This window comes from Styela clava, chromosome 4 (genome assembly GCF_964204865.1).
Source record: "Styela clava chromosome 4, kaStyClav1.hap1.2, whole genome shotgun sequence".
Taxonomy (NCBI): Eukaryota; Metazoa; Chordata; class Ascidiacea; order Stolidobranchia; family Styelidae; genus Styela; species Styela clava.
This window is the reverse complement of record NC_135253.1, coordinates 22,669,345-22,695,290: the sequence shown is the minus strand read 5'-3', so window position 1 is coordinate 22,695,290 and position 25,946 is coordinate 22,669,345. Positions and strand designations below refer to the sequence as shown.

General features: G+C 41.2%; 10 non-coding genes across 10 annotated transcripts; all 10 read left to right on the top strand.

Moving 5' to 3' along the window:
• The first annotated feature begins 4,797 nt into the window (after window positions 1-4,797).
• Trnah-gug (transfer RNA histidin (anticodon GUG)) lies at window positions 4,798-4,869 on the top strand. Its single transcript has one exon. It is a non-coding gene; the product is annotated as a tRNA-His (tRNA).
• Window positions 4,870-8,659: 3,790 nt separating this feature from the next.
• On the top strand, window positions 8,660-8,731 carry Trnah-gug (transfer RNA histidin (anticodon GUG)). The gene has a single exon. It is a non-coding gene; the product is annotated as a tRNA-His (tRNA).
• A 2,651-nt stretch (window positions 8,732-11,382) lies between these two features.
• Trnah-gug (transfer RNA histidin (anticodon GUG)) lies at window positions 11,383-11,454 on the top strand. The gene has a single exon. It is a non-coding gene; the product is annotated as a tRNA-His (tRNA).
• A 1,369-nt stretch (window positions 11,455-12,823) lies between these two features.
• On the top strand, window positions 12,824-12,895 carry Trnah-gug (transfer RNA histidin (anticodon GUG)). The gene has a single exon. It is a non-coding gene; the product is annotated as a tRNA-His (tRNA).
• A 463-nt stretch (window positions 12,896-13,358) lies between these two features.
• Trnah-gug (transfer RNA histidin (anticodon GUG)) lies at window positions 13,359-13,430 on the top strand. The gene has a single exon. It is a non-coding gene; the product is annotated as a tRNA-His (tRNA).
• A 5,493-nt stretch (window positions 13,431-18,923) lies between these two features.
• On the top strand, window positions 18,924-18,995 carry Trnav-cac (transfer RNA valine (anticodon CAC)). Its single transcript has one exon. It is a non-coding gene; the product is annotated as a tRNA-Val (tRNA).
• Window positions 18,996-21,585: 2,590 nt separating this feature from the next.
• Window positions 21,586-21,657, top strand: Trnat-cgu (transfer RNA threonine (anticodon CGU)). Its single transcript has one exon. It is a non-coding gene; the product is annotated as a tRNA-Thr (tRNA).
• Window positions 21,658-21,661: 4 nt separating this feature from the next.
• On the top strand, window positions 21,662-21,733 carry Trnah-gug (transfer RNA histidin (anticodon GUG)). The gene has a single exon. It is a non-coding gene; the product is annotated as a tRNA-His (tRNA).
• Window positions 21,734-25,629: 3,896 nt separating this feature from the next.
• Trnat-cgu (transfer RNA threonine (anticodon CGU)) lies at window positions 25,630-25,701 on the top strand. The gene has a single exon. It is a non-coding gene; the product is annotated as a tRNA-Thr (tRNA).
• Window positions 25,702-25,705: 4 nt separating this feature from the next.
• Window positions 25,706-25,777, top strand: Trnah-gug (transfer RNA histidin (anticodon GUG)). Its single transcript has one exon. It is a non-coding gene; the product is annotated as a tRNA-His (tRNA).
• Window positions 25,778-25,946: the final 169 nt, after the last annotated feature.

The window sequence follows — 25,946 nt, the reverse complement described above, 5'->3', positions numbered from 1 at the left end:
TTTGAAGGACGAATTTAAATTTCGAAGTCATTTTCAAAACACCTATGAAAGCAAAGATGAAAAACTTAAGTTCTTTAATAAAATCTTGTTTATTTAATATTAGAAGAAGAAGTTGCATTATGCAAGCAGCAAAGTGGCGCAGCGGAAACGTGCTGGGCTCATAACCCAGAGGTCGATGGATCGAAACCATCCTCTGCTAAGACGCTGTGATCGTATAGTGGTTAGTACCTCACGTTGTGGCCTTGATAACCCAGGTTCAAATCCTGGTCACAGCATCGGTAATTTAATTTTCATTGCTGTTTTTTTGAAACTCCACGTTTTGAAGGACAGATCCGTCTTCCGAGTAGCAGAGTGGCGAAGCGGAAACGTTCTGGGACCATGACCCAGAGTTTGATGATTTGAAATCATCATCTGCGCCAAGATGATTGGATCGTATAGTGGTTAGTACCTCATGTTATGGCCGTTATACCCCAAGTACGAATTCTGCTCACAGCATCGGAGCTTTCCTTTGAATTACCCGACATTTTAGTTTAAACTTTGAAGGACGAATTTAAATTTCGAAGTCATTTTCAAAACACCTATGAAAACAAAGATGAAAAACTTAAGTTCTTTAATAAAATCTTGTTTATTTATTATTAGAAGAGGAAGTTGCATTATGCAAGCAGCAGAGTGGCGCAGCGGAAGCGTGCTGGGCTCATAACCCAGAGGTCGATGGATCGAAACCATCCTCTGCTAAGACGCTGTGATCGTATAGTGGTTAGTACCTCACGTTGTGGCCATGATAACACAGGTTCGAATCCTGGTCACAGCATCGGTAATTTAATTTTCATTGCTGTTTTTTTGAAACTCCACGTTTTGAAGGACAGATCCGTCTTCCGAGTAGCAGAGTGGCGAAGCGGAAACGTTCTGGGACCATGACCCAGAGTTTGATGAATTGAAATCATCGTCTGCGTCAAGATGCTTTTATCGTATAGGGGTTAGTACCTCATGTTATGGCCGTTATATCCCAATATTTCAGTCTGACAGAATTACCCCACTTTTTAGTTTAAACTTTGAAGGACGAATTTAAATTTCGAAGTCATTTTCAAAACACCTATGAAAACAAAGATGAAAAACTTAAGTTCTTTAATAAAATCTTGTTCATTTATTATTAGAAGAGGAAGTTGCATTATCCAAGCAGCAGAGTGGCGCAGCGGAAGAGTGCTGGGCTCATAACCCAGAGGTCGATGGATCGAAACCATCCTCTGCTAAGACGCTGTGATCGTATAGTGGTTAGTACCTCACGTTGTGGCCATGATAACACAGGTTCGAATCCTGGTCACAGCATCGGTAATTTAATTTTCATTGCTGTTTTTTTGAAACTCCACGTTTTGAAGGACAGATCCGTCTTCCGAGTAGCAGAGTGGCGAAGCGGAAACGTTCTGGGACCATGACCCAGAGTTTGATGAATTGAAATCATCGTCTGCGTCAAGATGCTTTTATCGTATAGTGGTTAGTACCTCATGTTATGGCCGTTATATCCCAATATTTCAGTCTGACAGAATTACCCCACTTTTTAGTTTAAACTTTGAAGGACGAATTTAAATTTCGAAGTCATTTTCAAAACACCTATGAAAACAAAGATGAAAAACTTAAGTTCTTTAATAAAATCTTGTTTATTTAATATTAGAAGAGGAAGTTGCATTGTGCAAGCAGCAAAGTGGCGCAGCGGAAGCGTGCTGGGTTCATAACCCAGAGGTCGATGGATCGAAACCATCCTCTGCTAAGACGCTGTGATCGTATAGTGGTTAGTACCTCATGTTGTGGCCGTGATAACACAGGTTCGAATCCTGGTCACAGCATCGGTAATTTAATTTTCATTGCTGTTTTTTTGAAACTCCACGTTTTGAAGGACAGATCCGTCTTCCGAGTAGCAGAGTGGCGAAGCGGAAACGTTCTGGGACCATGACCCAGAGTTTGATGGATTGAAATCATCGTCTGCGTCAAGATGCTTTTATCGTATAGTGGTTAGTACCTCATGTTATGGCCGTTATAACCCAAGTTCGAATTCTGCTCAAAGCATCGGAGCTTTCCTTTGAATTACCCGACTTTTTAGTTTAAACTTTGAAGGACGAATTTAAATTTCGAAGTCATTTTCAAAACACCTATGAAAACAAAGATGAAAAACTTAAGTTCTCTAATAAAATCTTGTTTATTTATTATTAGAAGAGGAAGTTGCATTATGCAAGCAGCAGAGTGGCGCAGCGGAAGCGTGCTGGGCTCATAACCCAGAGGTCGATGGATCGAAACCATCCTCTGCTAAGACGCTGTGATCGTATAGTGGTTAGTACCTCACGTTGTGGCCGTGATAACCCAGGTGCGAATCCTGGTCACAGCATCGGTAATTTAATTTTCATTGCTGTTTTTTTGAAACTCCACGTTTTGAAGGACAGATCCGTCTTCCGAGTAGCAGAGTGGCGAAGCGGAAACGTTCTGGGCCCATGACCCAGAGTTTGATGATTTGAAATCATCATCTGCTCCAAGATGATTTGATCGTATAGTGGTTAGTACCTCATGTTATGGTCGTTATACCCCAAGTACGAATTCTGCTCACAGCATCGGAGCTTTCCTTTGAATTACCCGACTTTTTAGTTTAAACTTTGAAGGACGAATTTAAATTTCGAAGTCATTTTCAAAACACCTATGAAAACAAAGATGAAAAACTTAAGTTCTTTAATAAAATCTTGTTTATTTATTATTAGAAGAGGAAGTTGCACTATGCAAGCAGCAGAGTGGCGCAGCGGAAGCGTGCTGGGCTCATAACCCAGAGGTCGATGGATCGAAACCATCCTCTGCTAAGACGCTGTGATCGTATAGTGGTTAGTACCTCACCTTGTGGCCGTGATAACCCAGGTTCGAATCCTGGTCACAGCATCGGTAATTTAATTTTCATTGCTGTTTTTTCAAAACTCCACGTTTTGAAGGACAGATCCGTCTTCCGAGTAGCAGAGTGGCGAAGCGGAAACGTTCTGGGACCATGACCCAGAGTTTGATGAATTGAAATCATCGTCTGCGTCAAGATGCTTTTATCGTATAATGGTTAGTACCTCATGTTATGGCCGTTATAACCCAAGTTCGAATTCTGCTCACAGCATCGGAGCTTTCCTTTGAATTACCCGACTTTTTAGTTTAAACTTTGAAGGACGAATTTAAATTTCGAAGTCATTTTCAAAACACCTATAAAAACAAAGATGAAAAACTTAAGTTCTCTAATAAAATCTAGCAGAGTGGCGAAGCGGAATCGTTCTGGGCCCATGACCCAGAGTTTGATGAATTGAAATCATCATCTGCGTCAAAATGCTTTGATCGTATAGTGGTTAGTACCTCATGTTGTGGCCGTTATAACCCAAGTTCAAATTCTGCTCACAGCATCGGAGCTTTCCTTTGAATCACCCGACTTTTCAGTTTAAATTTTGTAGGACGAATTTGTCAGACAATATTTCAGTCATTTTAAAAATACATATTAAAACAAAGGTGAAAAACTGAAGTTCTGAATTAAAATCTTGTTTATTTATAATTAGAAAAGGAAGTTGCATTCTGCGAGTAGCAGAGTGGCGCAGCGGAATCGTGCTGGTCTCATAACCCAGAGGTCGATGAATCGAAACCATCCCTTGTTAAAAGGCTGTGATCGTATAGTGGTTGGTACCTCACGTTGTAGCCGTGATAACCCAGGTTCGAATCCTGGTCCCAGCGTCGTTAATTACCTTTTAAATGCTGTTTTTTTTAAACTCCACGTTTTGAAGGACAACTCCGTATTCCGAGTAGCAGAGTGGCGAAGCGGAAACGTTCTGGGCCCATGACCCAGAGTTTGATGAATTGAAATCATCATCTGCGCCAAGATGCTTTGATCGTATAGTGGTTAGTACCTAATGTTATGGCCGTTATACCCCAAGTACGAATTCTGCTCACAGCATCGGAGCTTTCTTTGAATTACCCGACTTTTTAGTTTAAACTTTGAAGGACGAATTTAAACTTCGTAGTCATTTTCAAAACACCTATGAAAACAAAGATGAAAAACTTAAGTTCACTAATAAAATCTTGTTTATTCATTATTAGAAGAGGAAGTTGCATTATGCAAGCAGCAGATTGGCGCAGCGGAAGCGTGCTGGGCTCATAACCCAGAGTTCGATGGATTGAAACCATCCTCTGCTAAGACGCTGGGATCGTATAGTGGTTAGTACCTCACGTTGTGTCCGTGATAACCCAGGTTCGAATCCTGGTCACAGCATCGGTAATTTAATTTTCATTGCTGATTTTTTGAAACTCCACGTTTTGAAGGACAGATCCGTCTTCCGAGTAGCAGAGTGGCAAAGCGGAAACGTTCTGGGACCATGACCCAGAGTTTGATGAATTGAAATAATCGTCTGCGTCAAGATGCTTTTATCGCATAGTGGTTAGTACCTCATGTTATGGCCGTTATAACCAGAGTTCGAATTCTGCTCACAGCATCGGAGCTTTCCTTTGAATAACCCGACTTTTCAGTTTAAATTTTGTAGGACGAATTTGTCAGACAATATTTCAATCTGACAGAATTACCCGACTTTTTAGTTTAAACTTTGAAGGACGAATTTAAACTTCGAAGTCATTTTCAAAACACCTATGAAAACAAAGATGAAAAACTTAAGTTCTCTAATAAAATCTTGTTTATTTATTATTAGAAGAGGAAGTTGCATTATGCAAGCAGCAGAGTGGCGCAGCGGAAGCGTGCTGGGCTCATAACCCATAGGTCGATGGATCGAAAGCATCTTCTGCTAAGACGCTGTGATTGTATAGTGGTTAGTACCTCACGTTGTGGCCGTGATAACCCAGGTTCGAATCCTGGTCACAGCATCGGTAATTTAATTTTCATTGATGTTTTTTTGAAACTCCACGATTTGAAGGACAGATCCGTCTTCCGAGTAGCAGAGTGGCGAAGCGGAAACGTTCTGGGCCCATGACCCAGAGTTTGATGAATTGAAATCATCATCTGCGCCAAGATGATTTGATCGTATAGTGGTTAGTACCTCATGTTATGGCCGTTATAACCCAAGTTCGAATTCTGTTCACAGCATCGGAGCTTTCCTTTGAATTACCCGACTTTTTAGTTTAAACTTTGAAGGACGAATTTAAATTTCGAAGTCATTTTCAAAACACCTATGAAAACAAAGATGAAAAACTTAAGTTCTCTAATAAAATCTTGTTTATTTATTATTAGAAGACGAATTTGCATTATGCAAGCAGCAGAGTGGCGCAGCGGAAGCGTGCTGGGCTCATAACCCAGAGGTCGATGGATCGAAACCATCCTCTGCTAAGACGCTGTGATCGTATAGTGGTTGGTACCTCACGTTGTGGCCGTGATAACCCAGGTTCGAATCCTGGTCACAGCATCGGAAATTACCTTTTAAATGCTATTTTTTGAAATTCCACGTTTTGAAGAACAACTCCGTATTCCGAGTAGCAGAGTGGCGAAGCGGAAACGTTATGGGCCCATGACCCAGAGTTTGATGAATTGAAATCATCATCTGCGCCAAGATGATTTGATCGTATAGTGGTTAGTACCTCATGTTATGGCCGTTATACCCCAAGTACTAATTCTGCTCACAGCATCGGAGCTTTCCTTTGAATTGCCCGACTTTTTAGTTTAAACTTTGAAGGACGAATTTAAATTTCGAAGTCATTTTCAAAACACCTATGAAAACAAAGATGAAAAACTTAAGTTCTCTAATAAAATCTTGTTTATTTATTATTAGAAGAGGAAGTTGCGTTATGCAAGCAGCAGAGTGGCGCAGCGGAAGCGTGCTGGGCTCATAACCCAGAGGTCGATGGATCGAAACCATCCTCTGCTAAGACGCTGTGATCGTATAGTGGTTAGTACCTCACGTTGTAGCCGTGATAACTCAGGTTCGAATCCTGGTCACAGCATCGGTAATTTAATTTTCATTGCGTTTTTTTTTGAAACTCCACGTTTTGGAGGACAACTCCATATTCCGATTAGCAGAGTGGCGAAGCGGAAACGTGCTGGGCTCATAACCCAGAGTTTGATTGATTATTAGAAGCGGAATTTGCATTGTGTAAGTAGCGGAGTGGCGCAGCGGAAGCGTGCTGGTCTCATAACCCAGATGTCGATGGATCGAAACCATCCTCTGCTAAAACGCTGTGATCGTATAGTGGTTAGTACCTCACGTTGTGGCCGTGATAACCCAGGTTTGAATCCTAGTCACAGCATCGGTAATTTAATTTTCATTGCGTTTTTTTTGAAACTCCACGTTTTGAAGGACAACTCCGTATTCCGAGTATCAGAGTGGCGAAGCGGAAACGTTCTGGGCCCATGACCCAGAGTTAGATGAATTGAAATCATCGACTGCGTCAAGATGCTTTTATCGTATAGTGGTTAGTATCTCATGTTATGGACGTTATAACCCAAGTTCGAATTCTGCTCACAACATCGGAGCTTTCCTTTGAATTACCCGACTTTTCAGTTTAACTTTTGTAGGACGAATTTGTCAGATAATATTTCAGTCTGACAGTATTACCCGACTTTTTAGTTTAAACTTTGAAGGACGAATTTAAATTTCGAAGTCATTTTCAAAACATCTATGAAAACAAAGATGAAAAACTTAAGTTCTCTAATAAAATCTTGTTTATTTATTATTAGAAGAGGAAGTTGCATTTTGCAAGCAGCAGAGTGGCGCAGCGGAAGCGTGCTGGGCTCATAACCCAGAGGTCAATGGATCGAAACCATCCTCTGCTAAGACGCTTTGATCGTATAGTGGTTAGTACCTCACGTTGTGGCCAAGATAACCCAGGTTCGAATCCTGGTCACAGCATCGGTAATTTTATTTTCATTGCTGTTTTTTTGGAACTCCACGTTTTGAAGGACAGATCCGTCTTCCGAGTAGCAGAGTGGCGAAGCGGAAACGTTCTGGGACCATGACCCAGAGTTTGATGAATTGAAATCATCGTCTGCGTCAAGATGCTTTTATCGTATACTGGTTAGTATCTCATGTTATGGCCGTTATAACCCAAGTTCGAATTCTGCTCACAGCATCGGAGCTTTCCTTTGAATTACCCGACTTTTCAGTTTAACTTTTGTAGGACGAATTTGTCAGATAATATTTCAGTCTGACAGAATTACCCGACTTTTTAGTTTAAACTTTGAAGGACGAATTTAAATTTCGAAGTCATTTTCAAAACACCTATGAAAACAAAGATGAAAAACTTGTTTATTTATTATTAGAAGAGGAAGTTGCATTATGCAAGCAGCAGAGTGACGCAGCGGAAGCGTGCTGGGCTCATAACCAAGAGGTCGATGGATCGAAACCATCCTCTGCTAAGACACTGTGATCGTATAGTGGTTAGTACCTCACGTTGTGGCCGTGATAACCCAGGTTCGAATCCTGGTCACAGCATCGGAAATTACATTTTAAATGCTATTTTTTGAAACTCCACGTTTTGAAGGACAACTCCGTATTCCGAGTAGCAGAGTGGCGAAGCGGAAACGTTCTGGGCCCATGACCAAGAATTTGATGAATTGAAATCATCATCTGCGTCAAAATGCTTTGATCGTATAGTGGTTAGTACCTCATGTTATGGCCGTTATAACCCAAGTTCACGTTTTGAAGGACAGATCCGTCTTCCGAGTAGCAGAGTGGCGAAGCGGAAACGTTCTGGGCCCATGACCCAGAGTTTGATGATTTGAAATCATCATCTGCTCCAAGATGATTTGATCGTATAGTGGTTAGTACCTCATGTTATGGTCGTTATACCCCAAGTACGATTTCTGCTCACAGCATCGGAGCTTTCCTTTGAATTACCCGACTTTTTAGTTTAAACTTTGAAGGACGAATTTAAATTTCGAAGTCATTTTCAAAACACCTATGAAAACAAAGATGAAAAAAACTTAAGTTCTTTATTAAAATCTTGTTTATTTATTATTAGAAGAGGAAGTTGCATTATGCAAGCAGCAGAGTGGCGCAGCGGAAGCGTGCTGGTCTCATAACCCAGATGTCGATGGATCGAAACCATCCTCTGCTAAAACGCTGTGATCGTATAGTGGTTAGTACCTCACGTTGTGGCCGTGATAACCCAGGTTCGAATCCTAGTCACAGCATCGGTAATTTAATTTTCATTGCGTTTTTTTTTTGAAACTCCACGTTTTGAAGGACAACTCCGTATTCCGAGTATCAGAGTGGCGAAGCGGAAACGTTCTGGGCCCATGACCCAGAGTTAGATGAATTGAAATCATCGACTGCGTCAAGATGCTTTTATCGTATAGTGGTTAGTATCTCATGTTATGGCCGTTATAACCCAAGTTCGAATTCTGCTCACAGCATCGGAGCTTTCCTTTGAATTACCCGACTTTTCAGTTTAACTTTTGTAGGACGAATTTGTCAGATAATATTTCAGTCTGACAGTATTACCCGACTTTTTAGTTTAAACTTTGAAGGACGAATTTAAATTTCGAAGTCATTTTCAAAACATCTATGAAACAAAGATGAAAAACTTAAGTTCTCTAATAAAATCTTGTTTATTTATTATTAGAAGACGAAGTTGCATTATGCAAGCAGCAGAGTGGCGCAGCGGAAGCGTGCTGGGCTCATAACCTAGAGGTCGATGGATCGAAACCATCCTCTGCTAAGACGCTGTGATCGTATAGTGGTTAGTACCTCACGTTGTGGCCGTGATAACCCAGGTTCGAATCCTGGTCACAGCATCGGAAATTACCTTTTAAATGCTATTTTTTGAAACTCCACGTTTTGAAGGACAACTCCGTATTCCGAGTAGCAGAGTGGCGAAGCGGAAACGTTATGGGCCCATGACCCAGAGTTTGATGAATTGAAATCATCATCTGCGCCAAGATGATTTGATCGTATAGTGGTTAGTACCTCATGTTATGGCCGTTATACCCCAAGTACTAATTCTGCTCACAGCATCGGAGCTTTCCTTTGAATTGCCCGACTTTTTAGTTTAAACTTTGAAGGACGAATTTAAACTTCGAAGTCATTTTCAAAACACCTATGAAAACAAAGATGAAAAACTTAAGTTCTCTAATAAAATCTTGTTTATTCATTATTAGAAGAGGAAGTTGCATTATGCAAGCAGCAGATTGGCGCAGCGGAAGCGTGCTGGGCTCATAACCCAGAGGTCGATGGATCGAAACCATCCTCTGCTAAGACGCTGTGATCGTATAGTGGTTAGTACCTCACGTTGTAGCCGTGATAACTCAGGTTCGAATCCTGGTCACAGCATCGGTAATTTAATTTTCATTGCGTTTTTTTTTGAAACTCCACGTTTTGGAGGACAACTCCATATTCCGATTAGCAGAGTGGCGAAGCGGAAACGTGCTGGGCTCATAACCCAGAGTTTGATTGATTATTAGAAGCGGAATTTGCATTGTGTAAGTAGCAGAGTGGCGCAGCGGAAGCGTGCTGGTCTCATAACCCAGATGTCGATGGATCGAAACCATCCTCTGCTAAAACGCTGTGATCGTATAGTGGTTAGTACCTCACGTTGTGGCCGTGATAACCCAGGTTCGAATCCTAGTCACAGCATCGGTAATTTAATTTTCATTGCGTTTTTTTTTTGAAACTCCACGTTTTGAAGGACAACTCCGTATTCCGAGTATCAGAGTGGCGAAGCGGAAACGTTCTGGGCCCATGACCCAGAGTTAGATGAATTGAAATCATCGACTGCGTCAAGATGCTTTTATCGTATAGTGGTTAGTATCTCATGTTATGGACGTTATAACCCAAGTTCGAATTCTGCTCACAACATCGGAGCTTTCCTTTGAATTACCCGACTTTTCAGTTTAACTTTTGTAGGACGAATTTGTCAGATAATATTTCAGTCTGACAGTATTACCCGACTTTTTAGTTTAAACTTTGAAGGACGAATTTAAATTTCGAAGTCATTTTCAAAACATCTATGAAAACAAAGATGAAAAACTTAAGTTCTCTAATAAAATCTTGTTTATTTATTATTAGAAGAGGAAGTTGCATTTTGCAAGCAGCAGAGTGGCGCAGCGGAAGCGTGCTGGGCTCATAACCCAGAGGTCGATGGATCGAAACCATCCTCTGCTAAGACGCTTTGATCGTATAGTGGTTAGTACCTCACGTTGTGGCCAAGATAACCCAGGTTCGAATCCTGGTCACAGCATCGGTAATTTTATTTTCATTGCTGTTTTTTTGGAACTCCACGTTTTGAAGGACAGATCCGTCTTCCGAGTAGCAGAGTGGCGAAGCGGAAACGTTCTGGGACCATGACCCAGAGTTTGATGAATTGAAATCATCGTCTGCGTCAAGATGCTTTTATCGTATACTGGTTAGTATCTCATGTTATGGCCGTTATAACCCAAGTTCGAATTCTGCTCACAGCATCGGAGCTTTCCTTTGAATTACCCGACTTTTCAGTTTAACTTTTGTAGGACGAATTTGTCAGATAATATTTCAGTCTGACAGAATTACCCGACTTTTTAGTTTAAACTTTGAAGGACGAATTTAAATTTCGAAGTCATTTTCAAAACACCTATGAAAACAAAGATGAAAAACTTGTTTATTTATTATTAGAAGAGGAAGTTGCATTATGCAAGCAGCAGAGTGGCGCAGCGGAAGCGTGCTGGGCTCATAACCCAGAGGTCGATGGATCGAAACCATCCTCTGCTAAGACACTGTGATCGTATAGTGGTTAGTACCTCACGTTGTGGCCGTGATAACCCAGGTTCGAATCCTGGTCACAGCATCGGAAATTACATTTTAAATGCTATTTTTTGAAACTCCACGTTTTGAAGGACAACTCCGTATTCCGAGTAGCAGAGTGGCGAAGCGGAAACGTTCTGGGCCCATGACCAAGAATTTGATGAATTGAAATCATCATCTGCGTCAAAATGCTTTGATCGTATAGTGGTTAGTACCTCATGTTATGGCCGTTATAACCCAAGTTCACGTTTTGAAGGACAGATCCGTCTTCCGAGTAGCAGAGTGGCGAAGCGGAAACGTTCTGGGCCCATGACCCAGAGTTTGATGATTTGAAATCATCATCTGCTCCAAGATGATTTGATCGTATAGTGGTTAGTACCTCATGTTATGGTCGTTATACCCCAAGTACGATTTCTGCTCACAGCATCGGAGCTTTCCTTTGAATTACCCGACTTTTTAGTTTAAACTTTGAAGGACGAATTTAAATTTCGAAGTCATTTTCAAAACACCTATGAAAACAAAGATGAAAAACTTAAGTTCTTTATTAAAATCTTGTTTATTTATTATTAGAAGACGAAGTTGCATTATGCAAGCAGCAGAGTGGCGCAGCGGAAGCGTGCTGGGCTCATAACCCAGAGGTCGATGGATCGAAACCATCCTCTGCTAAGACGCTGTGATCGTATAGTGGTTAGTACCTCACGTTGTGGCCGTGATAACCCAGGTTCGAATCCTGGTCACAGCATCGGAAATTACCTTTTAAATGCTATTTTTTGAAACTCCACGTTTTGAATGACAACTCCGTATTCCGAGTAGCAGAGTGGCGAAGCGGAAACGTTATGGGCCCATGACCCAGAGTTTGATGAATTGAAATCATCATCTGCGCCAAGATGATTTGATCGTATAGTGGTTAGTACCTCATGTTATGGCCGTTATACCCCAAGTACTAATTCTGCTCACAGCATCGGAGCTTTCCTTTGAATTGCCCGACTTTTTAGTTTAAACTTTGAAGGACGAATTTAAATTTCGAAGTCATTTTCAAAACACCTATGAAAACAAAGATGAAAAACTTAAGTTCTCTAATAAAATCTTGTTTATTTAATATTAGAAGCGGAAGTTGCGTTATGCAAGCAGCAGAGTGGCGCAGCGGAAGCGTGCTGGGCTCATAACCCAGAGGTCGATGGATCGAAACCATCCTCTGCTAAGACGCTGTGATCGTATAGTGGTTAGTACCTCACGTTGTAGCCGTGGTAACTCAGGTTCGAATCCTGGTCACAGCATCGGTAATTTAATTTTCATTGCGTTTTTTTTTGAAACTCCACGTTTTGGAGGACAACTCCATATTCCGATTAGCAGAGTGGCGAAGCGGAAACGTGCTGGGCTCATAACCCAGAGTTTGATTGATTATTAGAAGCGAAATTTGCATTGTGTAAGTAGCAGAGTGCCGCAGCGGAAGCGTGCTGGTCTCATAACCCAGATGTCGATGGATCGAAACCATCCTCTGCTAAAACGCTGTGATCGTATAGTGGTTAGTACCTCACGTTGTGGCCGTGATAACCCAGGTTCGAATCCTAGTCACAGCATCGGTAATTTAATTTTCATTGCGTTTTTTTTTGAAACTCCACGTTTTGAAGGACAACTCCGTATTCCGAGTATCAGAGTGGCGAAGCGGAAACGTTCTGGGCCCATGACCCAGAGTTAGATGAATTGAAATCATCGACTGCGTCAAGATGCTTTTATCGTATAGTGGTTAGTATCTCATGTTATGGCCGTTATAACCCAAGTTCGAATTCTGCTCACAGCATCGGAGCTTTCCTTTGAATTACCCGACTTTTCAGTTTAACTTTTGTAGGACGAATTTGTCAGATAATATTTCAGTCTGACAGTATTACCCGACTTTTTAGTTTAAACTTTGAAGGACGAATTTAAATTTCGAAGTCATTTTCAAAACATCTATGAAACAAAGATGAAAAACTTAAGTTCTCTAATAAAATCTTGTTTATTTATTATTAGAAGACGAAGTTGCATTTATGCAAGCAGCAGAGTGGCGCAGCGGAAGCGTGCTGGGCTCATAACCCAGAGGTCGATGGATCGAAACCATCCTCTGCTAAGACGCTGTGATCGTATAGTGGTTAGTACCTCACGTTGTGGCCGTGATAACCCAGGTTCGAATCCTGGTCACAGCATCGGAAATTACCTTTTAAATGCTATTTTTTGAAACTCCACGTTTTGAAGGACAACTCCGTATTCCGAGTAGCAGAGTGGCGAAGCGGAAACGTTATGGGCCCATGACCCAGAGTTTGATGAATTGAAATCATCATCTGCGCCAAGATGATTTGATCGTATAGTGGTTAGTACCTCATGTTATGGCCGTTATACCCCAAGTACTAATTCTGCTCACAGCATCGGAGCTTTCCTTTGAATTGCCCGACTTTTTAGTTTAAACTTTGAAGGACGAATTTAAACTTCGAAGTCATTTTCAAAACACCTATGAAAACAAAGATGAAAAACTTAAGTTCTCTAATAAAATCTTGTTTATTTATTATTAGAAGACGAAGTTGCATTATGCAAGCAGCAGAGTGGCGCAGCGGAAGCGTGCTGGGCTCATAACCCAGAGGTCGATGGATCGAAACCATCCTCTGCTAAGACGCTGTGATCGTATAGTGGTTAGTACCTCACGTTGTGGCCGTGATAACCCAGGTTCGAATCCTGGTCACAGCATCGGAAATTACCTTTTAAATGCTATTTTTTGAAACTCCACGTTTTGAAGGACAACTCCGTATTCCGAGTAGCAGAGTGGCGAAGCGGAAACGTTATGGGCCCATGACCCAGAGTTTGATGAATTGAAATCATCATCTGCGCCAAGATGATTTGATCGTATAGTGGTTAGTACCTCATGTTATGGCCGTTATACCCCAAGTACTAATTCTGCTCACAGCATCGGAGCTTTCCTTTGAATTGCCCGACTTTTTAGTTTAAACTTTGAAGGACGAATTTAAATTTCGAAGTCATTTTCAAAACACCTATGAAAACAAAGATGAAAAACTTAAGTTCTCTAATAAAATCTTGTTTATTTATTATTAGAAGAGGAAGTTGCGTTATGCAAGCAGCAGAGTGGCGCAGCGGAAGCGTGCTGGGCTCATAACCCAGAGGTCGATGGATCGAAACCATCCTCTGCTAAGACGCTGTGATCGTATAGTGGTTAGTACCTCACGTTGTAGCCGTGGTAACTCAGGTTCGAATCCTGGTCACAGCATCGGTAATTTAATTTTCATTGCGTTTTTTTTTGAAACTCCACGTTTTGGAGGACAACGCCATATTCCGATTAGCAGAGTGGCGAAGCGGAAACGTGCTGGGCTCATAACCCAGAGTTTGATTGATTATTAGAAGCGGAATTTGCATTGTGTAAGTAGCAGAGTGGCGCAGCGGAAGCGTGCTGGTCTCATAACCCAGATGTCGATGGATCGAAACCATCCTCTGCTAAAACGCTGTGATCGTATAGTGGTTAGTACCTCACGTTGTGGCCGTGATAACCCAGGTTCGAATCCTAGTCACAGCATCGGTAATTTAATTTTCATTGCGTTTTTTTTTGAAACTCCACGTTTTGAAGGACAACTCCGTATTCCGAGTATCAGAGTGGCGAAGCGGAAACGTTCTGGGCCCATGACCCAGAGTTAGATGAATTGAAATCATCGACTGCGTCAAGATGCTTTTATCGTATAGTGGTTAGTATCTCATGTTATGGTCGTTATAACCCAAGTTCGAATTCTGCTCACAGCATCGGAGCTTTCCTTTGAATTACCCGACTTTTCAGTTTAACTTTTGTAGGACGAATTTGTCAGATAATATTTCAGTCTGACAGTATTACCCGACTTTTTAGTTTAAACTTTGAAGGACGAATTTAAATTTCGAAGTCATTTTCAAAACATCTATGAAAACAAAGATGAAAAACTTAAGTTCTCTAATAAAATCTTGTTTATTTATTATTAGAAGAGGAAGTTGCGTTATGCAAGCAGCAGAATGGCGCAGCGGAAGCGTACTGGGCTCATAACCCAGGGGTCGATGGATCGAAACCATCCTCTGCTAAAACGCTGTGATCGTATAGTGGTTAGTATCTCACGTTGTGGCCGTGATAACCCAGGTTCGAATCCTGGTCACCGCATCGGTAATTTAATTTTCATTGAGTTTTTTTTAAAACTCCACGTTTTGAAGGACAACTCCGTATTCCGAGTAGCAGAGTGGCGAAGCGGAAACGTTCTGGGCCCATGACCCAGAGTTTGATGAATTGAAATCATCGTCTACGTCAAGATGCTTTTATCGTATAGTGGTTAGTACCTCATGTTATGGCCGTTATAACCCAAGTTCGAATTCTGCTTACAGCATCAGAGCTTTCCTTTGAATTACCCGACTTTTCAGTTTAAATTTTGTAGGACGAATTTGTCAGATAATATTTCAGTCTGACAGAATTACCCGACTTTTTAATTTAAACTTTGAAGGACGAATTTAAATTTCGAAGTCATTTTCAAAACACCTATGAAAACAAAGATGAAAAACTTAAGTTCTGTAATAAAATCTTGTTTATTCATTATTAAAAGAGGAAGTTGCATTCTGCGAGTAGCAGAGTGGCGCAGCGGAAGCGTGCTGGGCTCATAACCCAGAGTTTGATTGATTATTAGAGGCGGAATTTGCATTGTCTGAGTAGCATAGTGACGCAGCGGAAGCGTGCTGGGCTCATAACCCAGAGGTCGATGGATCGAAACCATCCTCTGCTAAAACGCTATGATCGTACCTCACGTTGTGGCCGTGATAACCCAGGTTCGAATCCTGGTCACAGCATCGGAAAATACCTTTTAAATGCTATTTTTTGAAACTCCACGTTTTGAAGGACAACTCCGTATTCCGAGTAGCAGAGGGGCGAAGCGGAAACGTTCTGGGCCCATGACCCAGAGTTTGATGAAATGAAATCATCATCTGCGCCAAGATGCTTTGATCGTATAGTGGTTTGTACCTCATGTTATGGCCGTTATAACCCGAGTACGAATTTTGCTCACAGCATCGGAGCTCTCCTTTGAATTACCCGACTTTTTAGTTTAAACTTTGAAGGACGAATTTAAATTTCGAAGTCATTTTCAAAACACCTATGAAAACAAAGATGAAAAACTGAAGTTCTGTAATAAAATCTTGTTTATTTATTATTAGAAGAGGAAGTTGCATTATGCAAGCACCAGAATAGCGCAGCGGAAGCGTGCTGGGCTCATAACCCAGAGGTCGATGGATCGAAACCATCCTCTGCTAAGACTCTGTGATCGTATAGTGGTTAGTACCTCACGTTGTGGCCGTGATAACCCAGGTTCGAATCCTGGTCACAGCTTCGGCCATTTAATTTTCATTGCTGTTTTTTTTTAAATTCCACGTTTTGAAGGACAGATCCGTCTTCCGAGTAGCAGATTGGCGAAGCGGAAACGTTCTGGGCCCATGACCCAGAGTTTGATGAATTGGAATCATCGTCTGCGTCAAGATGCTTTGATCGTATAGTGGTTAGTACCTCATGTTATGGCCGTTAAATTCCAAGTTCGAATTTTGCTCACAGCATCGGAGCTTTCCTTTGAATTACCCGACTTTTTAGTTTAAACTTTGAAAGACGAAATTAAATTTCGAAGTCATTTTCAAAACACCTATGAAAGCAAAGGTTGAAAATTGAAGTTCTGTAATAAAATCTTGTTTATTTATTATTAAAAGAGGAAGTTGCATTCTGCGAGTAGCATACTGGCGCAGCGGAAGCGTGCTGGGCTCATAACCCAGAGGTCGATTGATCGAAACCATCCTCTGCTAAAACGCTGCGATCGTATAATGGTTAGCACCTCACGTTGTGGCCGTGATAACCCAGGTTCGAATCCTGGTCACAGCATCGGTAATTTGATTTTCATTGCTGTTTTTTTGAAACTCCACGTTTTGAATGACAGATCCGTCTTCCGAGTAGCAGAGTGGCGAAGCGGAAGCGTACTGGGCTCATAACCCAGAGTTTAATGAATTGAAATCATCATATGCGTCAAAATGCTTTGATCGTATAGTGGTTAGTACTTCATGTTATGGCCGTTATACCCCAAGTACGAATTCTGCTCACAGCATCGGCGCTGTCCTTTGAATTACCCGACTTTTTAGTTTAAACTTTGAAGGACGAATTTAAATTTCGAAGTCATTTTCAAAACACCTATGAAAACAAAGATGAAAAACTTAAGTTCTGTAATAAAATCTTGTTTATTTATTTTTAGAAGAGGAAGTTGCATTATGCAAGCAGCATAGGGGCGCGGCGGAAGCGTGCTGGGCTCATAACCCAGAGGTCGATGGATCGAAACCATCCTCTGCTAAGACGCTGTGATCGTATAGTGGTTAGTACCTTACGTTGTGGCCAAGATAACCCAGGTTCGAATCCTGGTCACAGCATCGGTAATTTGATTTTCATTGCTGTTTTTTTGAAACTCCACGTTTTGAAAGACAGATCCGTCTTCCCAGTAGCAGAGTGGCGAAGCGGAAACGTTCTGGACCCATGACCCAGAGCTTGATGAATTGAAATCATCATCTGCGTCAAAATGCTTTGATCGTATAGTGGTTAGTACCTCATGTTATGGCCGTTAAATTCCAAGTTCGAATTTTGCTCACAGCATCGGAGCTTTCCTTTGAATTACCCGACTTTTTAGTTTAAACTTTGAAAGACAAAATTAAATTTCGAAGTCATTTTCAAAACACCTATGAAAGCTAAGGTTGAAAATTGAAGTTCTGTAATAAAATCTTGTTTATTTATTATTAAAAGAGGAAGTTGCATTCTGCGAGTAGCAGACTGGCGCAGCGGAAGCGTGCTGGGCTCATAACCCGGAGGTCGATTGATCGAAACCATCCTCTGCTAAAACGCTGCGATCGTATAGTGGTTAGCACCTCACGTTGTGGCCGTGATAACCCAGGTTCGAATCCTGGTCACAGCATCGGTAATTTAATTTTCATTGCTGTTTTTTTGAAACTCCACGTTTTGAAGGACAGATCCGTCTTCCGAGTAGCAGAGTGGCGAAGCGGAAGCGTACTGGGCTCATAACCCAGAGTTTAATGAATTGAAATCATCATATGCGTCAAAATGCTTTGATCGTATAGTGGTTAGTACCTCACGTTGTGGCCAAGATAACCCAGGTTCGAATCCTGGTCACAGCATCGGTAATTTGATTTTCATTGCTGTTTTTTTGAAACTCCACGTTTTGAAGGACAGATCCGTCTTCCGAGTAGCAGAGTGGCGAAGCGGAAACGTTCTGGGCCCATGACCCAGAGTTTGATGAATTGAAATCATCATCTGCGTCAAAATGCTTTGATCGTATAGTGGTTAGTACCTCATGTTATGGCCGTTATAACCCAAGTTCGAATTCTGCTCACAGCATCGGAGCTTTCCTTTGAATTACCCGACTTTTCAGTTTAAATTTTGTAGAACGAATTTGTCAGACAATATTTCAGTCATTTTAAAAATACATATGAAAACATAAGTGAAAAACTGAAGTTCTGAATTAAAATCTTGTTTATTTATTATTAGAAAAGGAAGTTGCATTCTGCGAGTAGCAGAGTGGCGCAGCCGAATCGTGCTGGTCTCATAACCCAGAGGTCGATGAATCGAAACCATCCCTTGTTAGAACGCTGTGATCGTATAGTGGTTGGTACCTCACGTTGTGGCCGTGATAAAGCAGGTTCGAATCCTGGTCACAGCATCGGAAATTACCTTTTAAATGCTGTTTTTTTGAAACTCCACGTTTTGAAGGACAACTCCGTATTCCGAGTAGCAGAGTGGCGAAGCGGAAACGTTCTGGGCCCATGACCCAGAGTTTGATGAATTGAAATCATCGTCTGCGTCAAGATGCTTTGATCGTATAGTGATTAGTACCTCATGTTATGGCCGTTAAATTCCAAGTTCGAATTCTGCTCACAGCATCGGAGCTTTCCTTTGAATTACCCGACTTTTTAGTTTAAACTTTGAAAGACGAAATTAAATTTCGAAGTCATTTTCAAAACACCTATGAAAGCAAAGGTTGAAAATTGAAGTTCTGTAATAAAATCTTGTTTATTTATTATTAAAAGAGGAAGTTGCATTCTGCGAGTAGCAGACTGGCGCAGCGGAAGCGTGCTGGGCTCATAACCCAGAGTTTGACTGATTATTAGAAGCGGAATTTGCATTGTGTGAGTAGCAGAGTGGCGCAGCGGAAGCGTGCTGGGCTCACAACCCAGAGGTCGATGGATCGAAACCATCCTCTGCTAAAACGCTGTGATCGTATAGTGCAGGGGTCACCAAACTACGGCCCGCGGGCCGGATCCGGCCCGCGGCGTCCTTTTATCTGGCCCGCAATAACACGCAAAAATTGCTAAATATTTTTCCAAGGGAGATTTTCCCGTGCATCGTCTTTCTTGTTCAATTCGTAACATTGGCCAATCAGCAAGATGCAAAAACGTTACGTATTAATAGGTCTTTTCGCTTCCGCTCAGACACTTTTTTCACCCTGATAGATTTTCAGTCGTGGTTGTAAACAATATTTCGTTTTTGCGACTTTAAATGCTATTCGTTAGTTTTTGGTTGTCTTTCGGAAATTTAAGTATGAATCAAATAAGTCAATCATTATTTGCGTCCTTAGGAGTTGTAGTTTTAATAGTAGTAAGGAAAAATTAGTCTAGGAATAGCTGTGACATAATAGGCTAAAATTCTCTACCGGTACGCAACGGTTTCTGAGAAAAATGCACTTGTACACTTGTAGCGCGTGCTTTCGACGAAACTGTTTACGTTTCTTGTGCTAAAATAAACATCGAATGTGCATTTTGCGCTAACAGTACTGTAATCCCTCGCGTACTGCTCCAATTTCACAAGTCACACTAACTCCGATATAAATAAAAACTGCGTCAGTGGATAGATCTGAGTGAAAATAGAAAACAATACCAAGTTTATAAAAAACGGTCAAGTAATAACGGAAATATCGGAACTTTAGTACCACCCGACAGGCCAATTTTTTCCATAAGGATTGTATTACTTTTTGATAAGAATTGTAATAAATAAGAAAAAAGAACACATATCATTCACTAATATTTCGATGTGCGTCACATCTATGGAATATTGAGACTATTTCTGGATTTTATTCTGGCAACGGTCATTGACACCGCCGAAAGATCGTCACAAATAATCGCTGGAGTTTTTGTGCATGATAGTTTGACAGAGGTTCATTGTGAGTACTATTTAACGATGTTCTGATTGTGCAAACTTCATAAAAATTGGTAAGTATCAAATTAGGAAAGAAATTCACACGTACATATAAAAGTTATTGGTGTCCATAGACAATATCATTAATTTGCACTACATATAACTGGAGCGTAATTTTTAAAAGCGTCGAATGTTGGGAAATTTATGCGCTAATGAAAAAAATCAAATACCGGATAATAGATGTTTATTTTATCTAAATTATGTCAAAATTTCATGGAATTCTAAGCTACAGCAAGCAGTCCGTAGTCGTTTTTATGAGCGGTTTTCTAATACTGCATAACGGTACTTAGCAGACATGATGCGTACATTTTTTGGCGCGAAAAAGCGGATTTTGAATATTCCTAATTCACGACAGAAACGTTTTAATACCAGCTAAACTCAGGATAGTTGTTTAGATATTAAAATCTTTCATATTTGTTTTCCTAGTATGTTCCTGATTGCGATATAGATAGAATTTGAATCAAGTCTTCAGAAATGTAGAAGATATATTGTTGAATGGATTTCCCAACTTTTGTGAATTTATGATATTGCATTGACAAGAATATTCATCCGGCCCGTTTCAACACAGTTTGAGTCATACCCGGCCCGCGGTCAAAAAAGTTTGGTGACCCCTGGTATAGTGGTTAGCACCTCACGTTGTGGCCGTAATAACCCAGGTTCGAATCCTGGTCAGAGCATCGGTAATTTAATTTTCATTGCGTTTTTTTTGAAACTCCACGTTTTGAAGGACAACTCCGTATTCCGAGTAGCAGAGTGGCGAAGCGGAAACGTTCTGGGCCCATGACCCCGAGTTTGATGAATTGAAATCAGCATCTGCGTCAAAATGCTTTGATCGTATAGTGGTTAGTACCTCATGTTATGGCCGTTATAACCCAAGTTCGAATTCTGCTCACAGCATCGGAGCTTTCCATTGAATTACCCGACTTTCCAGTTTAAATTTTGTAGAACGAAAAGACAATATTTCAGTCATTTTAAAAATACATATGAAAACATAGGTGAAAAACTGAAGTTCTGAATTAAAATCTTGTTTATTTATTATTAGAAAAGGAAGTTGCATTCTGTGAGTAGCAGAGTGGCGCAGCCGAATCGTGCTGGTCTCATAACCCAGAGGTCGATGAATCGAAACCATCTCTTGTTAGAACTCTGTGATCGTATAGTGGTTGGTACCTCACGTTGTGGCCGTGATAACGCAGGTTCGAGTCCTGGTCACAGCATCGGAAATTACTTTTTAAATGCTGTTTTTTTGAAACTCCACGTTTTGAAGGACAACTCCGTATTCCGAGTAGCAGAGTGGCGAAGCGGAAACGTTCTGGGCCCATGACCCAGAGTTTGATGAATTGAAATCATCGTCTGCGTCAAGATGCTTTGATCGTATAGTGGTTAGTACCTCATGTTATGGCCGTTAAATTCCAAGTTCGAATTCTGCTCACAGCATCGGAGCTTCCCTTTGAATTACCCGAGTTTTTAGTTTAAACATTGAAAGACGAAATTAAATTTCGAAGTCATTTTCAAAACACCTATGAAAACAAAGGCTGAAAATTGAAGTTCTGTTATAAAATCTTGTTTATTCATTATTAAAAGAGGAAGTTGCATTCTGTGAGTAGCAGAGTGGCGCAGCGGAAGCGTGCTGGGCTCGTAACCCAGAGGTCGATGGATCGAAACCATCCTCTGCTAAAACGCTGTGATCGTATAGTGGTTAGTACCTCACGTTGTGGCCGTGATAACCCAGGTTCGAATCCTGGTCACAGCATCGGTAATTTAATTTTCATTGCTGTTTTTTTGAAACTCCACGTTTTGAAGGACAGATCCGTCTTCCGAGTAGCAGAGTGGCGAAGCGGAAGCGTGCTGGGCTCATAACCCAGAGTTTGATTGATTATTAGAATCGGAATTTGCATTGTGTGAGTAGCAGAGTGGCGCAGCGGAAGCGTGCTGGGCTCATAACCAAGAGGTCGATGGATCGAAACCATCCTCTGCTAAAACTCTGTGATCGTATAGTGGTTAGTACCTCACGTTGTGGCCGTGATAACCCAGGTTCGAATCCTGGTCACAGCATCGGTAGTTTAATTTTGATTGCGTTTATTTCGAAATTCCACGTTTTGAAGGACAACTCCGCATTCCGAGTAGCAGAGTGGCGAAGCGGAAACGTTCTGGGCCCATGACCCAGAGTTTGATGAATTGAAATCATCATCTGCGTCAAACTTTGATCGTATAGTGGTTAGTACCTCATGTTATGGCCGTTATAACCCAAGTTCAAATTCTGATCATAGCATCGGAGCTTTCCTTGGAATTACCCGACTTTTCAGTTTAAATTTTGTAGAACGAATTTGTCAGAAAATATTTCAGTCATTTTAAAAATACATATGAAAACATAGGTGAAAAACTGAAGTTCTGAATTAAAATCTTGCTTATTTATTATTAGAAAAGGAAGTTGCATTCTGCGAGTAGCAGAGTGGCGCAGCGGAATCGAGCTGGTCTCATAGCCCAGAGGTCGATAAATCGAAACCATCCCTTGTTTGAACGCTGTGATCGTATAGTGGTTGGTACCTCACGTTGTGGCCGTGATAACCCAGGTTCGAATCCTGGTCACAGCATCGGTAATTTAATTTTCATTGCGTTTTTTTTTGAAACTCCACGTTTTGAAGGACAACTCCGTATTCCGAGTAGCAGAGTGGCGAAGCGGAAACGTTGTGGGCCCATGACCCAGAGTTTGATGAATTAAAATCAGCATCTGCGTCAAAATGCTTTGATCGTATAGTGGTTAGTACCTCATGTTATGGCCGTTATAACCCAAGTTCGATTTCTGCTCACAGCATCGGAGCTTTTCATTGAATTACCCGACTTTTCAGTTTAAATTTTGTAGAACGAATTTGTCAGACAATATTTCAGTCATTTTAAAAATACATAGGAAAACATAGGTAAAAAACTGAAGTTCTGAATTGAAATCTTGTTTATTCATTATTAGAAAAGGAAGTTGCATTCTGCGAGTAGCAGACTGGCGCAGCCGAATCGTGCTGGTCTCATAACCCAGAGGTCGATGAATCGAAACCATCCCTTGTTAGAACGCTGTGATCGTATAGTGGTTGGTACCTCACGTTGTGGCCGTGATAACCCAGGTTCGAATCCTGGTCACAGCATCGGAAATTACCTTTCAAATGCTGTTTTTTTGAAACTCCACGTTTTGAAGGACAACTCCGTATTCCGAGTAGCAGAGTGGCGAAGCGGAAACGTTCTGGGCCCATGACCCAGAGTTTGATGAATTGAAATCATCGTCTGCGTCAAGATGCTCTGATCGTATAGTGGTTAGTACCTCATGTTATGGCCGTTAAATTCCAAGTTCGAATTCTGCTCACAGCATCGGAGCTTTCCTTTGAATTACCCGACTTTATAGTTTAAACATTGAAAGACGAAATTAAATTTCGAAGTCATTTTCAAAACACCTATGAAAACAAAGGTTGAAAATTGAAGTTCTGTAATAAAATCTTGTTTATTAATTATTAAAAGAGGAAGTTGCATTCTGCGAGTAGCAGAGTGGCGCAGAGGAAGAGTACTGGGCTCATAACCCAGAGTTTGATTTATTATTAGAAGCGGAATTTGCATTGTGTGAGTTGCAGAGTGGCGCAGCGGAAGCGTGCTGGGCTCATAACCCAGAGGTCGATGGATCGGAACCATCCTCTGCTAAGACGCTGTGATCGTATAGTGGTTAGTACCTCACGTTGTGGCCGTGATAACCCAGGTTCGAATCCTGGTCACAGAATCGGTAATTTAATTTTCATTGCTGTTTTTTTGAAACTCCACGTTTTGAAGGACAGATCCGTCTTTCGAGTAGCAGAGTGGCGAAGCGGAAGCGTGCTGGGCTCATAACCCAGAGTTTGATTGATTATTAGAAGCGGAATTTGCATTGTGTGAGTAGCAGAGTGGCGCAGCGGAAGCGTGCTGGGCTCATAACCCAGAGGTTGATGGATCAAAACCATCCTCTGCTAAAACGCTGTGATCGTATAGTGGTTAGTACCTCACGTTGTGGCCGTGATAACCCAGGTTATAATCCTGGTCACAGCATCGGTAATTTAATTTTCATTGCGTTTTTTTTGAAACTCCACGTTTTGAAGGAAGACTCCGTATTCCGAGTAGCAGAGTGGCAAAGCGGAATCGTTCTGGGCCCATGACCCAGAGTGTGATGAATTGAAATCATCATCTGCGTCAAACTTTGATCGTATAGTGGTGAGTACCTCATGTTATGGCCGTTATAACCCAAGTTCGAATTCTGCTCACAGCATCGGAGCTTTCCTTTGAATTACCCGACTTTTCAGTTTAAATTTTGTAGAACGAATTTGTCAGACAATATTTCAGTCATTTTAAAAATACATATGAAAACATAGGTGAAAAACTCAAGTTTTGAATTAAAATCTTGTTTATTTAATATTAGAAAAGGAAGTTGCATTCTGCGAGTAGCAGAGTGGCGCAGCCGAATCGTGCTAGGCTCATAACCCAGAGGTCGATGAATCGAAACCATCCCTTGTTAGAACGATGTGATCGTATAGTGGTTGGTACCTCACGTTGTGGCCGTGATAACCCAGGTTCGAATCCTGGTCACAGCATCGGAAATTACCTTTTAAATGCTGTTTTTTTGAAACTCCACGTTTTGAAGGACAACTCCGTATTTCGAGTAGCAGAGTGGCGAAGCGGAAACGTTCTGGGCCCATGACCCAGAGTTTGATGAATTGAAATCATCATCTGCGCCAAGATGATTTGATCGTATAGTGGTTAGTACCTCATGTTATGGCCGTTAAATTCCAAGTTCGAATTCTGCTCACAGCATCGGAGCTTTCCTTTGAATTACCCGACTTTTTAGTTTAAACTTTGAAGGACGAATTTAAATTTCGAAGTCATTTTCAAAACACCTATGAAAACAATGATGAAAAACTTAAGTTCTGTAATAAAATATTGTTTCCTTGAATTACCCGTTTTTCTAGTTTAAATTTTGTAGGACAAATTTGTCAGACAATATTTCAGTCATTTTAAAAATACATATAAAAACAAAGGTGAAAAACTGAAGTTCTGAATTAAAATCTTGTTTATTTATTATTAGAAAAGGAAGTTGCATTCTGCGAGTAGCAGAGTGGCGCAGCCGAATCGTGCTGGTCTCATAACCCAGAGGTCGATGAATCGAAACCATCCCTTGTTAGAACTCTGTGATCGTATAGTGGTTGGTACCTCACGTTGTGGCCGTGATAACGCAGGTTCGAATCCTGGTCACAGCATCGGAAATTACTTTTTAAATGCTGTTTTTTTGAAACTCCACGTTTTGAAGGACAACTCCGTATTCCGAGTAGCAGAGTGGCGAAGCGGAAACGTTCTGGGCCCATGACCCAGAGTTTGATGAATTGAAATCATCGTCTGCGTCAAGATGCTTTGATCGTATAGTGGTTAGTACCTCATGTTATGGCCGTTAAATTCCAAGTTCGAATTCTGCTCACAGCATCGGAGCTTCCCTTTGAATTACCCGAGTTTCTAGTTTAAACATTAAAAGACGAAATTAAATTTCGAAGTCATTTTCAAAACACCTATGAAAACAAAGGCTGAAAATTGAAGTTCTGTTATAAAATCTTGTTTATTCATTATTAAAAGAGGAAGTTGCATTCTGTGAGTAGCAGAGTGGCGCAGCGGAAGCGTGCTGGGCTCGTAACCCAGAGGTCGATGGATCGAAACCATCCTCTGCTAAAACGCTGTGATCGTATAGTGGTTAGTACCTCACGTTGTGGCCGTGATAACCCAGGTTCGAATCCTGGTCACAGCATCGGTAATTTAATTTTCATTGCTGTTTTTTTGAAACTCCACGTTTTGAAGGACAGATCCGTCTTCCGAGTAGCAGAGTGGCGAAGCGGAAGCGTGCTGGGCTCATAACCCAGAGTTTGATTGATTATTAGAATCGGAATTTGCATTGTGTGAGTAGCAGAGTGGCGCAG